Source organism: Thunnus albacares, chromosome 4, assembly GCF_914725855.1.
Source record: "Thunnus albacares chromosome 4, fThuAlb1.1, whole genome shotgun sequence".
Classification (NCBI taxonomy): domain Eukaryota; kingdom Metazoa; phylum Chordata; class Actinopteri; order Scombriformes; family Scombridae; genus Thunnus; species Thunnus albacares.
The window spans coordinates 28480289-28491642 of record NC_058109.1 but is presented as its reverse complement, the minus strand read 5'-3'; the positions used below and the strand labels follow the sequence as shown (position 1 = coordinate 28491642).

At 39.0% G+C, this 11354-nt stretch overlaps 3 non-coding genes across 3 annotated transcripts; all 3 read right to left on the bottom strand.

Annotated features, from left to right (window-relative positions):
• Positions 1 to 5622: 5622 nt before the first annotated feature.
• Positions 5623 to 5695, bottom strand: trnaf-gaa. The gene has a single exon. It is a non-coding gene; the product is annotated as a tRNA-Phe (tRNA).
• A 1198-nt stretch (positions 5696 to 6893) lies between these two features.
• On the bottom strand, positions 6894 to 6966 carry trnaf-gaa. Its single transcript has one exon. It is a non-coding gene; the product is annotated as a tRNA-Phe (tRNA).
• A 619-nt stretch (positions 6967 to 7585) lies between these two features.
• Positions 7586 to 7658, bottom strand: trnaf-gaa. Its single transcript has one exon. It is a non-coding gene; the product is annotated as a tRNA-Phe (tRNA).
• Positions 7659 to 11354: the final 3696 nt, after the last annotated feature.

Here is an 11354-nt window from a genome sequence, read left to right as displayed (position 1 = left end):
TGATCTTCATCTGTTCTGTGTAAGGCTTGGAACATGCAGAGCAGGGGGTCAGTAAACTGCACGAACCCTAGGCAGAAAGTAGAGGAAGAGAGTATCTGCTGACATGCTAAGACACAAACCTGATAGGTAGCTTGAGAAGCAAAAGACAAATATATATTTTCATTCTTTATATGCTTATATTTATTCTACTTACACAAGCAAAATGCATTTTTCAAATGATCTCACCAGTGTAATGATTTTACCACAATATACTGGAGGTAATTTGATAATTTGTGGACTTGTTTTCTTGATTACACAGCCACTCAAAGTTCAGACGCCACTTGAGTAGGACTGTTCAGTGAGGAGAACAAAAGAGCAATGATTGCAAACTTCTCTCAAGTGCAGCTTTCATTTAGTGACGTAGATCAGCACCCAGACATTTGCAAAGGTCAGCTCAGTGCAGAGAAAGAACAACACCAATCTGAACAACAACATCTACATGGATTACTCAGAGAAACAGGCCTCCCCGCTGTCCTTGGAGCTTGTTCAAGGAACAGTGAGTGGGTTCGATACTTTCTACTCAGTCAGTCTGAGAAAACAATGCCTCCTCTTTGTCTCAAAGGACAAAAGCGGGTCATACTGTGTTCCCTTAGACAACCTTCCCTTGTCACATTTGGACTGTATACATCATGGTGGGTTATGTCACAAGAGCTCCACAACAAGAGCATCTTAGAAAAACACTGGCATACTTCTCCTCTGTAGGCCAGATCTCTCCGGTTTAGGGACACACTTCTGTGAGTTATGCAACAACTAATGAATATTAATTGCTGCACTTTCTATAAAGACAGAGATGTGTTGAGCCACATTCATTTGCATGATGTGTGAGACTTGTAAACCAGTATTCTAGTATTCTTGTGTCAACATTTGAACTCGTTCATCAACACGTTTGGCAGTTTGGTGACAATAACAACGGCTTGAGGCATCCAGCAGCAGTACTCCAACAGCAGTGAGTGCTTGGAGAGCTTTCATGCCTTTGTGGAGAGGGACATGGGAATGTTTGGCAGGACAGTGCTTGGGGCAATGAAACCGACTCGTGGGTCAGTATTATTGACCTTCCTTCCACTGAAACATACTGGCCAGTCAGTATTATTGACCTTCCTGAAAACTGACAACCATTACTGGTTTTTAGTTTTGGTTTTCTATTTTGACCAGTGAGTCAGTTTGAGCAGGAGGAAGGACAATAATACTACACAAGAGACACTTTGACTGGGAAGGGGGTCAAAAATAGTGACTGGCGAGGCGGTTTGGTCTGGAAGAAAGTCAAAAATACTGACCTGTGAGACAGTTTGATCTGATGGAGGGTCGATGATACTGACGCATGAGGCGGTTCGGTAGGGTGTGAGAGCATAAATACTGACCTGTGATTTGGTTTGATTGGTGAGTGGGGAATTAATTTGGCCCTGTGCTCCATATTTGCCTAAGTAAAAAGTCAGTCTGCTACAAGTTGTTCTATATTACAGCTTAATGTCCCACCAGGTGCCAAGTCTCTCCTTGATAACACTTTGGATCATGGTGCTACAACAGTTATTCTTGGTTTGAACATAATTAATTAAGGACATAACTACCACTATGTGCCCATGATGTATATGTTTAACAATGTCCTACAACAGTAAAATAAGAGAAAACAATTAAATAACACTCAGAAACACTGAACTGATTGTTCTTACTGATGCATGCTGGGAAGTCTTGAGGAGGGTCATCCCAGTGCTCTGTAGTATAATTTGTAATAAATGGTCTGAGTCAATGTGTTTTGGCCATACACAATTTTAATCTTTTAGTCTGTCAGAATGTGACTTTTTCTGATTCCACTGAACTCTGTAACACTACAATGGATATTTTTGTTGAAAAAAATACAACTTTATATACAGTATGTCTAAATTATTGGATACAGTAACCTTTTTTTCATGCTCATCTGCAACACAAAGTATAATCTTTTATTTATAAAGTATATCTTTCATCCCCATTTTATGTAGAGTAACTTATGAGTGTGGGTACAGGCTTGTAGTTATTAATTTTCATTTTTGTTTTGATCTTTGCTGCCTTTTGTAGGCAGAAGTACTGTAGGCGTGTCTGCCTTTTTTTTTTCTCTTGCTCAACTCCAGCCATGACAGGTGGCAGGTGGCAAGTGGCATGACTGTCCAAAAATATTTCCAAACCCTACTGGCTTTGTGATCTCACTAGAATATGTGTAGCACCAAAAATTTAAGAACAGTTTGAAGACAGGATTTGTGGCCAGGAAAAGTATGGGCATGTAGAACACAGCTTGAACAGATGCAAAGAAGTTGACCAATTATAAATATTAAAGCTGAACTGATGAACAATGAATCAAATGACTATACTTAATGTGGTAGATGTGGCTTGTATCGATGAACCCACAGAGAATGACCATCCAACTTTGCAGTTTCCTTCCGCTCTACACAGTGTTTTAGTATCTTTCAGCTCAGTGTTTCGGTTTAACAGCCCATATCTATTCTTAGATGTTTTGGTTCACTCTCTCCACTCTTACCAGCGTTGCTTCCAGCCACAGCGGACAGCTGTTATTAGTACTACTTGATGAGGACCAAACATCAAACAGACAAAGTTAGAGATTAGATGATGAGCACAGTAGAGAATTTAGCTGCTAAAAAGCCACATCTATCTCCAAGGAGTTGGTGAAGGCCTAAACAGAGCTACTAAGAGAATGAATATTGCATGTGCATTCAAAGGTGGCCAGAAACGTAACTCTAAATGAATGCTAATATTGCTCTGTTTGCTAACACCTTCACCATAACAACTTTATAAGATTAGGAAGTTGGGTCTGTGGCTGTGCTGGAAACATGGGAGACACGAGCAGCTATAAAGTTTGCTGGGTAGAAGTCACTGTTGCTCCAGTTATGCAAGCCTTCAAGCAATGCCAAATCCACCGGGACGTCCGTGGGAGCTGCTTGGAAGTGGAACTAGATTGAAAAGAGTCTTGATTAATTAGAGCAAAAACATCCTTTCCCCACGTCCATCCGGCTGACTGAACTGCTCTCCACCTGTGGGTTTCATTCAGCCACCAAACTGAATTGGTTCAGAGCTTGACTGGCATCTTCAGGCATTCTTTGTAGCTCTCCAAGAGCAGTGAGAACAAAGCCACCAGGAAACCAAATTACAGCGATGGAAATGCACAGTGCCAGCCACAATGCAGAGAGAGAGATCTTGCATAACCAACAACCCAGGATATTACACAGCAACAAATTACATAGCAACAAATGAGAAAGCACAGCGTACATTAGAAAGAAAAAAAAGGAATACAATTAGTTTGTAATCTCTGTCGCCAAATTAGTTTTAAGCATGCAGGGGTGAGTTGAAGTTCACAAGAGATGTACAATATAACCCCCGTTCCCTTCAAACACACAAACACAATTAGACTGTCTCAAAAACAGGATACATCATGTATTAATACATTAAAAAGTCTTGTTTACAGGATAAAATCTGTGCATGTTTTCTTGTAGTTTTTGTAGAATGAAGCTCTAATATTTTAAATTAAAAATCAACATAAGGAATGATGCTCTTACCGCCCCTTGTAGCTCCTCTCCTCTAAACTAATGGTGCATTTGATTAAAAACTGGAAATCAGGATTCCCTGCTTGAAAAAAATGAAGAAAACATCAGCATCTATTTTGCATTATGTCAAATGAAATAAATATTACTTTATTACTGTCATCACACTCTACAATTTAAAAAACACTTTTCAGTTTGATTTCCAGTGTTGTTTATGTCTCCCAAATAGTATCTCTACATCAATTTGTGGTTCTCATAAGCAGACACACAAGCATGTGATTTACAGTCTTTTAAACACCAAATTGGTAGCTGGAATGTCTCATTTCTGACCTAAGGCAGGAGAAAAGGGTGTTATTGATGGAGCAGAGCGATATCTTCTGTCACATACTTCCTATTCAACACATGTGTTATGGTTAAGGGTTTGCATACTGTTTTCTATCAAAGTAATGCAGCTACAGCTGTTTGTGAGAAATTCATATTTTACTACTACATACATGAATCCATAAGCATGTACCTGCAGCTTAAAAAACTACCCAACTGTGACTACTATTATTGTCAGTGGCAGCAGCAGATTTATATCACAGTGTATGGTACTGCATATGGCTTTCTCACTCATTTGTTATTTGTATATTTTTTCTATTTATCTGTATCCTGTTCCTACCACTCTATGTTTCTTGTGCTGTTGTAATAGCTAATTTCACTCCTGGAGATCAATCAAATGTTATCTTAGCGTACCTTATCATTGCTTGTTCTTGCACTCACTTCAAAAGCAAACAATCTGCAGGAACAAGGCGAACTCTGGGTCTCATTTTGCAGGATGTTGTGTTTAAGTTCAGGTTTCTATCAGGCCTCGATAGAAGGCAGCCAAATATGTTCTATTACATTTTCCTCAGTTCCCTCCATGTGTCTTTGGTATTTCTCCTGCTATCATTTCCTTTTTTAAGTGAATGTGAGACACTGCGTTCCTTCATACACACACAATCCTGCCACACACCAGAACATTTTGCACCTTTTCTATCCCCCCCATCAATCTCCCACATCGTTAGTTCTCTGAACCACTTTCTGTCCGTTCATTATCAATGCACTGTTGATTAGCACATCACCACAGAGAGCCAGTTGGCCATTCATTAAAGTTTCAATGGGAGTGACGCAAATCCCTGACCTGTTTGGTGCCCCGTGGCCTGGACCTACTCTCTTGGACTGTGGCTCTCTTGCCTCTACACGCCTCGGCTGGCACCGACACAGGTTAGAACAGCTGAGAGAGGGCCTGAGCCTCCAAATGTACCGTAGGAGGTCCCTTAAACCTATCCTATTCATGCTGAGGCTCTCCTGGCATGATCTGATGTCTAATGTGACCTAAATATATAACAAAAGCAGTATTTGGTTATATAATTGGTTTTTTTGCACCAAAGTGTTTCAGCTGGACCTGATAGAAAGCTATTGAACCAAATTCTGGCAGTTTTTGTTTGCCTCTCTGTTGTTGCAGTTCTGCAGCAGCTTTACATTAGGCTACTTTTATATCTGCCAATTAAATTTAGGTGCACTTAAAAGCATTTGTGACATTATAGCCCAACATCAACTGATTACAGTCTTTGGTCAGCAGTTCATGTATATGGGTCATATCATTGCAAAAAGGAGACCTGACAGGATGAAGAATGAAGATCTTACAGTAACAGTAACAGTAGAGATGAGACTAGAAATGCAATATATATATATATATATATATATATATATATATATATATATATATAAATATATAATCTTCCCTGAAGCCACTGGGCTATTTGCAATGTAATTATACTGTCTGACGTACTACTTGTCTATTAATGGGATAAGTGTCAAAGCACTCAGATGACGGATGGTCAAGTTTCCGAGAAGGGTCCGGGACCCATAATAATGTCTATTTATTACCAATGCCGGTTGCTTTGCACTACATGCTGATATATATTGACTCAGTTCATTGCTCAATCTTCTGTCCTATTTTACAACTACCTTGTCACCATGTTACCATAATAGCCTGAGTTTAACATGGTGTGACTTACAAAAGCGTCCCTTTCACTGCCGAAACCCGGGATCGAACCAGGGACCTTTAGATCTTCAGTCTAACGCTCTCCCAACTGAGCTATTTCGGCGTGTAGAAGACTACTTTTACCTGTGTAATTTGTCGGTGTGTCCACCAGAGGTCGGTTTGGTTCAGGATATTATGCTGTACAAACACTGTTGAATTTAAAGAATTTTTTTTTACTTACTTGTTCTGCATTATCAGCAAAATGCTTCTTAGCATTTGGATCTGGCGTCTAAAAAGCTGTTCATAAACAGACACTTTATGTTCATTATATCACATTCAGCCGTATTGACTTCTGTCCCACTTGCGTCTGTCCAGACTCTTCTGGTCGTCCACCCTCACTTCAGACCTCCAGACATTCCTCTTCTGGTCAGACAGCAGCCTCAGCTCCCAACTCTGAAAGGACTACAACCAGCCAGACTTCTTGTTTGCCATGTCTGGATTTACTTTGTGTATTCATCAACATGTGCATAAGAAATATGTGCATAAGCCAATCATATTGGCTGTGATTTGATCAAATTTGTTGAATAATAAGCCCTATAAATTTCTTCAATCTGTCTGCCTTGATTAGTTGTGAGAATAACATTCAGTGATGTTTACACAGACTATATATTGTTTATTGAAAATGACAAAGTTAAGAAAATGTGTGTATGAAAAGAAGAGAATGAATAATGTTTAATAATGATCATTAGTTAATACTAATGATTATGCTTGGTCCTTTTTTCAAGTCAGAGCAGTCCTCTACATTTTGCAGATCATAATTTTACTATATGAGTGTTTGAAACATTGGAAATAATCTGAAAAACAATAATTTGGACACATTTTTCGTTCGTTTTTTTTTTATTGTTACCGTTATCAAAATTATATTTACACGGAAGTTAGTGGTAATGGTAAATTAAAATAAATCAATGACTACGGGAGTAAATATTTACACATTTACTATAAGATGGTTGCACGGTAGCTGTACATATATATGAAAAAAAAATAGAAGTGTGTTCCAGACGAGATTAGATCCTGTGCTCGCATGAGGAGGCAGTAAGAGGTTAAGTCCGGTCATAAAAGACCTCTTCACATATCCTCGGCTGGCTGGACCAGCTGAACACGAGCAGAGGCACGAGCCAAGGAGGGCGTGAGGTGCTATCGGCCGCAGCCGGACCTTATTGAAGTTTCCTGCAGTGTTACCGTAGTGTAACCTGTGTATGTGCACGTGGCTGAGTAGACTTCACGATAGAATCAGTTTTACGGTGTAAAACGCTGCCCTCAGCTGCCGAAACCCGGGATCGAACCAGGGACCTTTAGATCTTCAGTCTAACGCTCTCCCAACTGAGCTATTTCGGCTGATACAAAGATATAGAGAATGATCATCAATTTATAGGTTATTAATGGACCGTTATGGCATGCGTGAGTTTGTAATATTCAAGGTTTCCATTTTGAGATTGAGACCTACACTACACGAGTCCTGCCATCTACTGGGTTGTATTGTATATAATGTATTACTGCTATGTGTTATTGTCCCCTAAAACAAGCTGACTACTGAAAAATAATTAATACAGTAACAGAAATAGTTTTTGAAAGAATAATACTTTTGAATAATGTTTAATTCGATTAATATTTTAGATTCATCTTGCATCTACATAAATGAATCTTGCAAAGAGAACATATGCAGACAGGACAATTGGCTTTAAAGGGCTCCCTGCACATTGTCCGTGTTTCTGCATATGTGGGTAACAGTTAGTCCACCACTGGAGGTGTTTGTGCTGTAAATTTCTCAACAACTTCATAATCCACATTACTGTAGGTGTACTTATTACCAATGCCGATTGCTTTGCACTGCTTACTGATATATGTTCACTTAGTTCATTGCCCAGTCTTCTTTCCTATTTTACAACTACTGTACGTTTCTCACTATAATAACCTGAGTTTACCATGTTATGACTTACAAAACTGTCCCTTTCACTGCCGAAACCCGGGATCGAACCAGGGACCTTTAGATCTTCAGTCTAACGCTCTCCCAACTGAGCTATTTCGGCGTGTAAAAGACTACTTTTACCTGTGTAATTTGTCGGTGTGTCCACCAGAGGTCGGTCTGGCTCAGGATATTATGCTGTACAAACATGGTTGACAAGAATTTAAAGAAAATTTCTTACTTACTTGTTTTGCATTATCAAACAAAATACTTCTTAACATTTGAATTTTGGTGCCTGAAAAGCTGTTTTCTAAATTAGAAGGAAAAAATATGTATTTTATAGCCTAATATGTGTGAATACACTCATACTGCTCTAACAACATAGTTCAATATACTGTGTAGTCTGCTCCGGAAGTTAAGGTTTTTACAAAACACACATGAATTTCATGCAATCACACAAATCCACACAGACACCTTATTTTACTGTACTTATGTTTCATAAGGGTTGTTTTGTTCAGTCTCTGAGCAAAACAGTGCTCAGTGTCACACACGCAAAGTCAGACATGATGTTGAAATCTGAGTTGAGTTCAAGTTCCCTATTTTAATTCTATTGGAGTTTATGGCAGGGAGTCAGAAAAAGTAATATACATTTTTAATAAAATTTAAATGAACTAATTATTTATAAATAACTAAAATAGCAGACATAAAAAACAAATAAGTGTGAACAGAGATCAACAATAAAATAAATCTGGCAGTCAGTTCAGCTAAAAGATAGAGAACAGAGGTTTTGAGGTCCATCACTGAAATAATACTCACCAGCTTCATCACAGAGCTACTTGGACACAGACAACACTATACACACTACAGCTTCATAATGGAGTCCAACAGGGCAAGAAAGACAAGCATTGGCTTTAAACAAGTCTGTACATGTAACCATACTATTTGGGAGTAGAAATGAAGATGAAGATCAGCCATTGCCCAAAACACTTCCGTTCTTTACATCTTTCTCATTAAGCAGAGATGCTTCAACTCTGACCTTGAGCTGTACTTGTGCAAGTTAGGCTGTTCAAGTCATTAAGTTGAAATCACAGGGTGTTGACAGAAGAGGGAAAAGATTGTGGCAGAAACTGTGTAGAATTAGCCCAGATGGTGCTAGACAGCGAAAGAGCAGGGAGTCCATGATGGAAGAGGTCAGCAATGATGCTTGAACCATTACAGCAGTTGTGGCAGATGTTGCAGAAAGACCTTAATTATGTTTTTAAGATTTTTTCGCTATTCATTGCTGGTCTGAGATGATGCATTTCTAACAGTATAGCTTCATAATGTCTAGATTCACTCAAAGATTGTATGGTTGTTTAGAAAAGCTCTTAGTATTCATACCAGCAGCAGGATCTGCTCAGTGTCCCTTCAGCTAATGCATCATCATATGAGCCTCTAATGTACAGTATTGTACATAATCATCATGCTGTTTACCTCACAGCAGGGTTTCCTGCTTCTTTTCAGTACCACATGTACCCGTTTACTATTCAGCTTAAAATACTATCTGTCATGATTGCAGATACTAAATAGGCCATGAAAAGAACACATCCAGCCCAGAGTATTTGTCTGTTTGAGATGCTATCACAGCAATGGGGGAGACCTTATCTGAAGTTGCATGTACATTATATATACATGCAGTATCAGTCAAAGTTTGGACACACCACATCCAAACTTTTGACTTGTACTGTACATAGATTTCAATTAAATTGTGACTTTATCAAAGTATCATATCCCAAAAAAGTAGATATTCAGTGTACCTTGAGATCCAATGCTGTTACATGAACAACAATGAAAATCCCCAAGAGGTTCTTCATCTCCTTCTTTACTGAATATTCAATTTGTCCAACCAGAATTGTTGGTGAGACAACAAACAGACCAGCAGCTGAGACAGACTGAGCTGTGAATTGTGAATGTTTGCTTGAGTCAGCCCCTGCCTTGAAGCACTTTTTTGCTTTGTGCATAAGTTCCTTAAATTCCCTGTAAAAGCAGCTTTTTTCAACAAAAACCTTACATGAACTCTTCCACTACAGCTTGCTCTTCCTGAAATGATTGTGACAGGATGCTGGCTCCACAGCTCCGTCAATAAGACTGACTCTGCACATGTGTCCTTTTAACTTAATGTTCACATTAATTTTTGTTCATACCAATTTCCACTCTGAAAGTTTTTTTCATGAATGGTTTTCATTTTGTGGAACAAGGATACATAGTGTAGATGTCTTCCATGTTTGGCTGAGTCATACAAAGAGGGGATGTTTTAACAACAGCTAGTGTCACTTTTGAATCATTAGAGCAATCATTCTTATTGCGTACACTGTTTGAGTTTTGAACAACTTGAGCAATCCAGGAAAGATGTAGCCTATTTACAACAACGGTCAAGTATTTGTGAATAACAAGCTGTGGTGGAGATTATATATGTATATTTCAAACTGGTGTTTGCTTACTTACATTTCTTAGCCTAACCTGTAATTTCTCAAATGTATACATTGATCCATGTATTTTTTCTGAAGTTAGTGAGATGATCATTTGCATATAACTGTAGAGTACTGTGGTGATGCCAAAACCCAGGTTCAAACGAACGACCTTTAGATCTTCAGTCTCTCCCAACTGAGGTATTTTGGCTTCAATGCAATGTGGCATCACGACTGCAGAGGTCTATATTAAGTTGTAGCCTACTGCTAACATTGAAATCTCAATCTAAATGACAAATTATTTTCAACAAGACTTTGTTTGGGATGTACATTTCATTTCATTCTAGCCAAAACAACACAAAAAGTCATTAAAAGTAGCAGCAACGGCCTGATTGTTCTGGCTAAGTTTAAATGCTGCTGATTTATTGCCCTGCAGGCTTCATCCCACATAAATGACCTTCTTTTTCCTATACTGCAGAGGTCTGTAGTGCCTCCCTGCCACGCAACACACAAAGCCCACGCAAAGTTTTGGCATGCTGGCAGCTTTTGAACAAGAGTGTACAGTATAGCTCAGTGGGAGGAGCATGACTTGAACACTGCCAGGTACAGTAGGTGCTCAGCGCCTACTGAGGGCACCCACTGAACATGGATGCAGCCACTGAACCAGTTATGGATGGCTTCCTGACAGAAAGCATATAGCCAGCTCAACAATGAAGTTGGCAAACAATGCTAAAACTAACAGATAGCAAATAGCACCACCTACTCACTATATTATTAGCTGCTTTGTGATTGTTATAAGTGAAATGAACACATGCACAAACTCAGTTCATCATTTGCAAAATGCAAAATGCTGTCTATGCAACACAGACTTCAGAGAATATCAAATATGTTTAACACAAGTGTGTTCATTCATTGCAGCCATGTATGATTGTGTCCACATGGACTCTTTAGTGCAGTAGTAGTAGTATATCTCTGTGTCCCCTCAGGTACTGAGGGAATAATCATGTGAGCTATATGGACAGAGCTGTACATTGTCCTCATGCTGCTCCCCTCACAGCAGGTTTCTTCTTGAGTCAAATACTTGAAGAGAAAGAATTATTACAGCTACATGTGGGGGCCAGTGGCTCCTGGGGTTTTCAGCTCCCTCCCTGGGCTTTGCAGCTAAAAATATTTTTCCATGTAATGTATTTTTCAGGACCTTGTGTATAGTATCTCCTTTCAATTCAACAAACTCATAGCAGGCCACATACATATGGTTGTGAGCAAACAGCAAAAGCAGAAAATCTAGACCTCATTTTTGTATTTATTGATATAATTCAACTTTGAATGGTGATACATTCACATAAAAACAACACCATGGAGAAAACTTATAA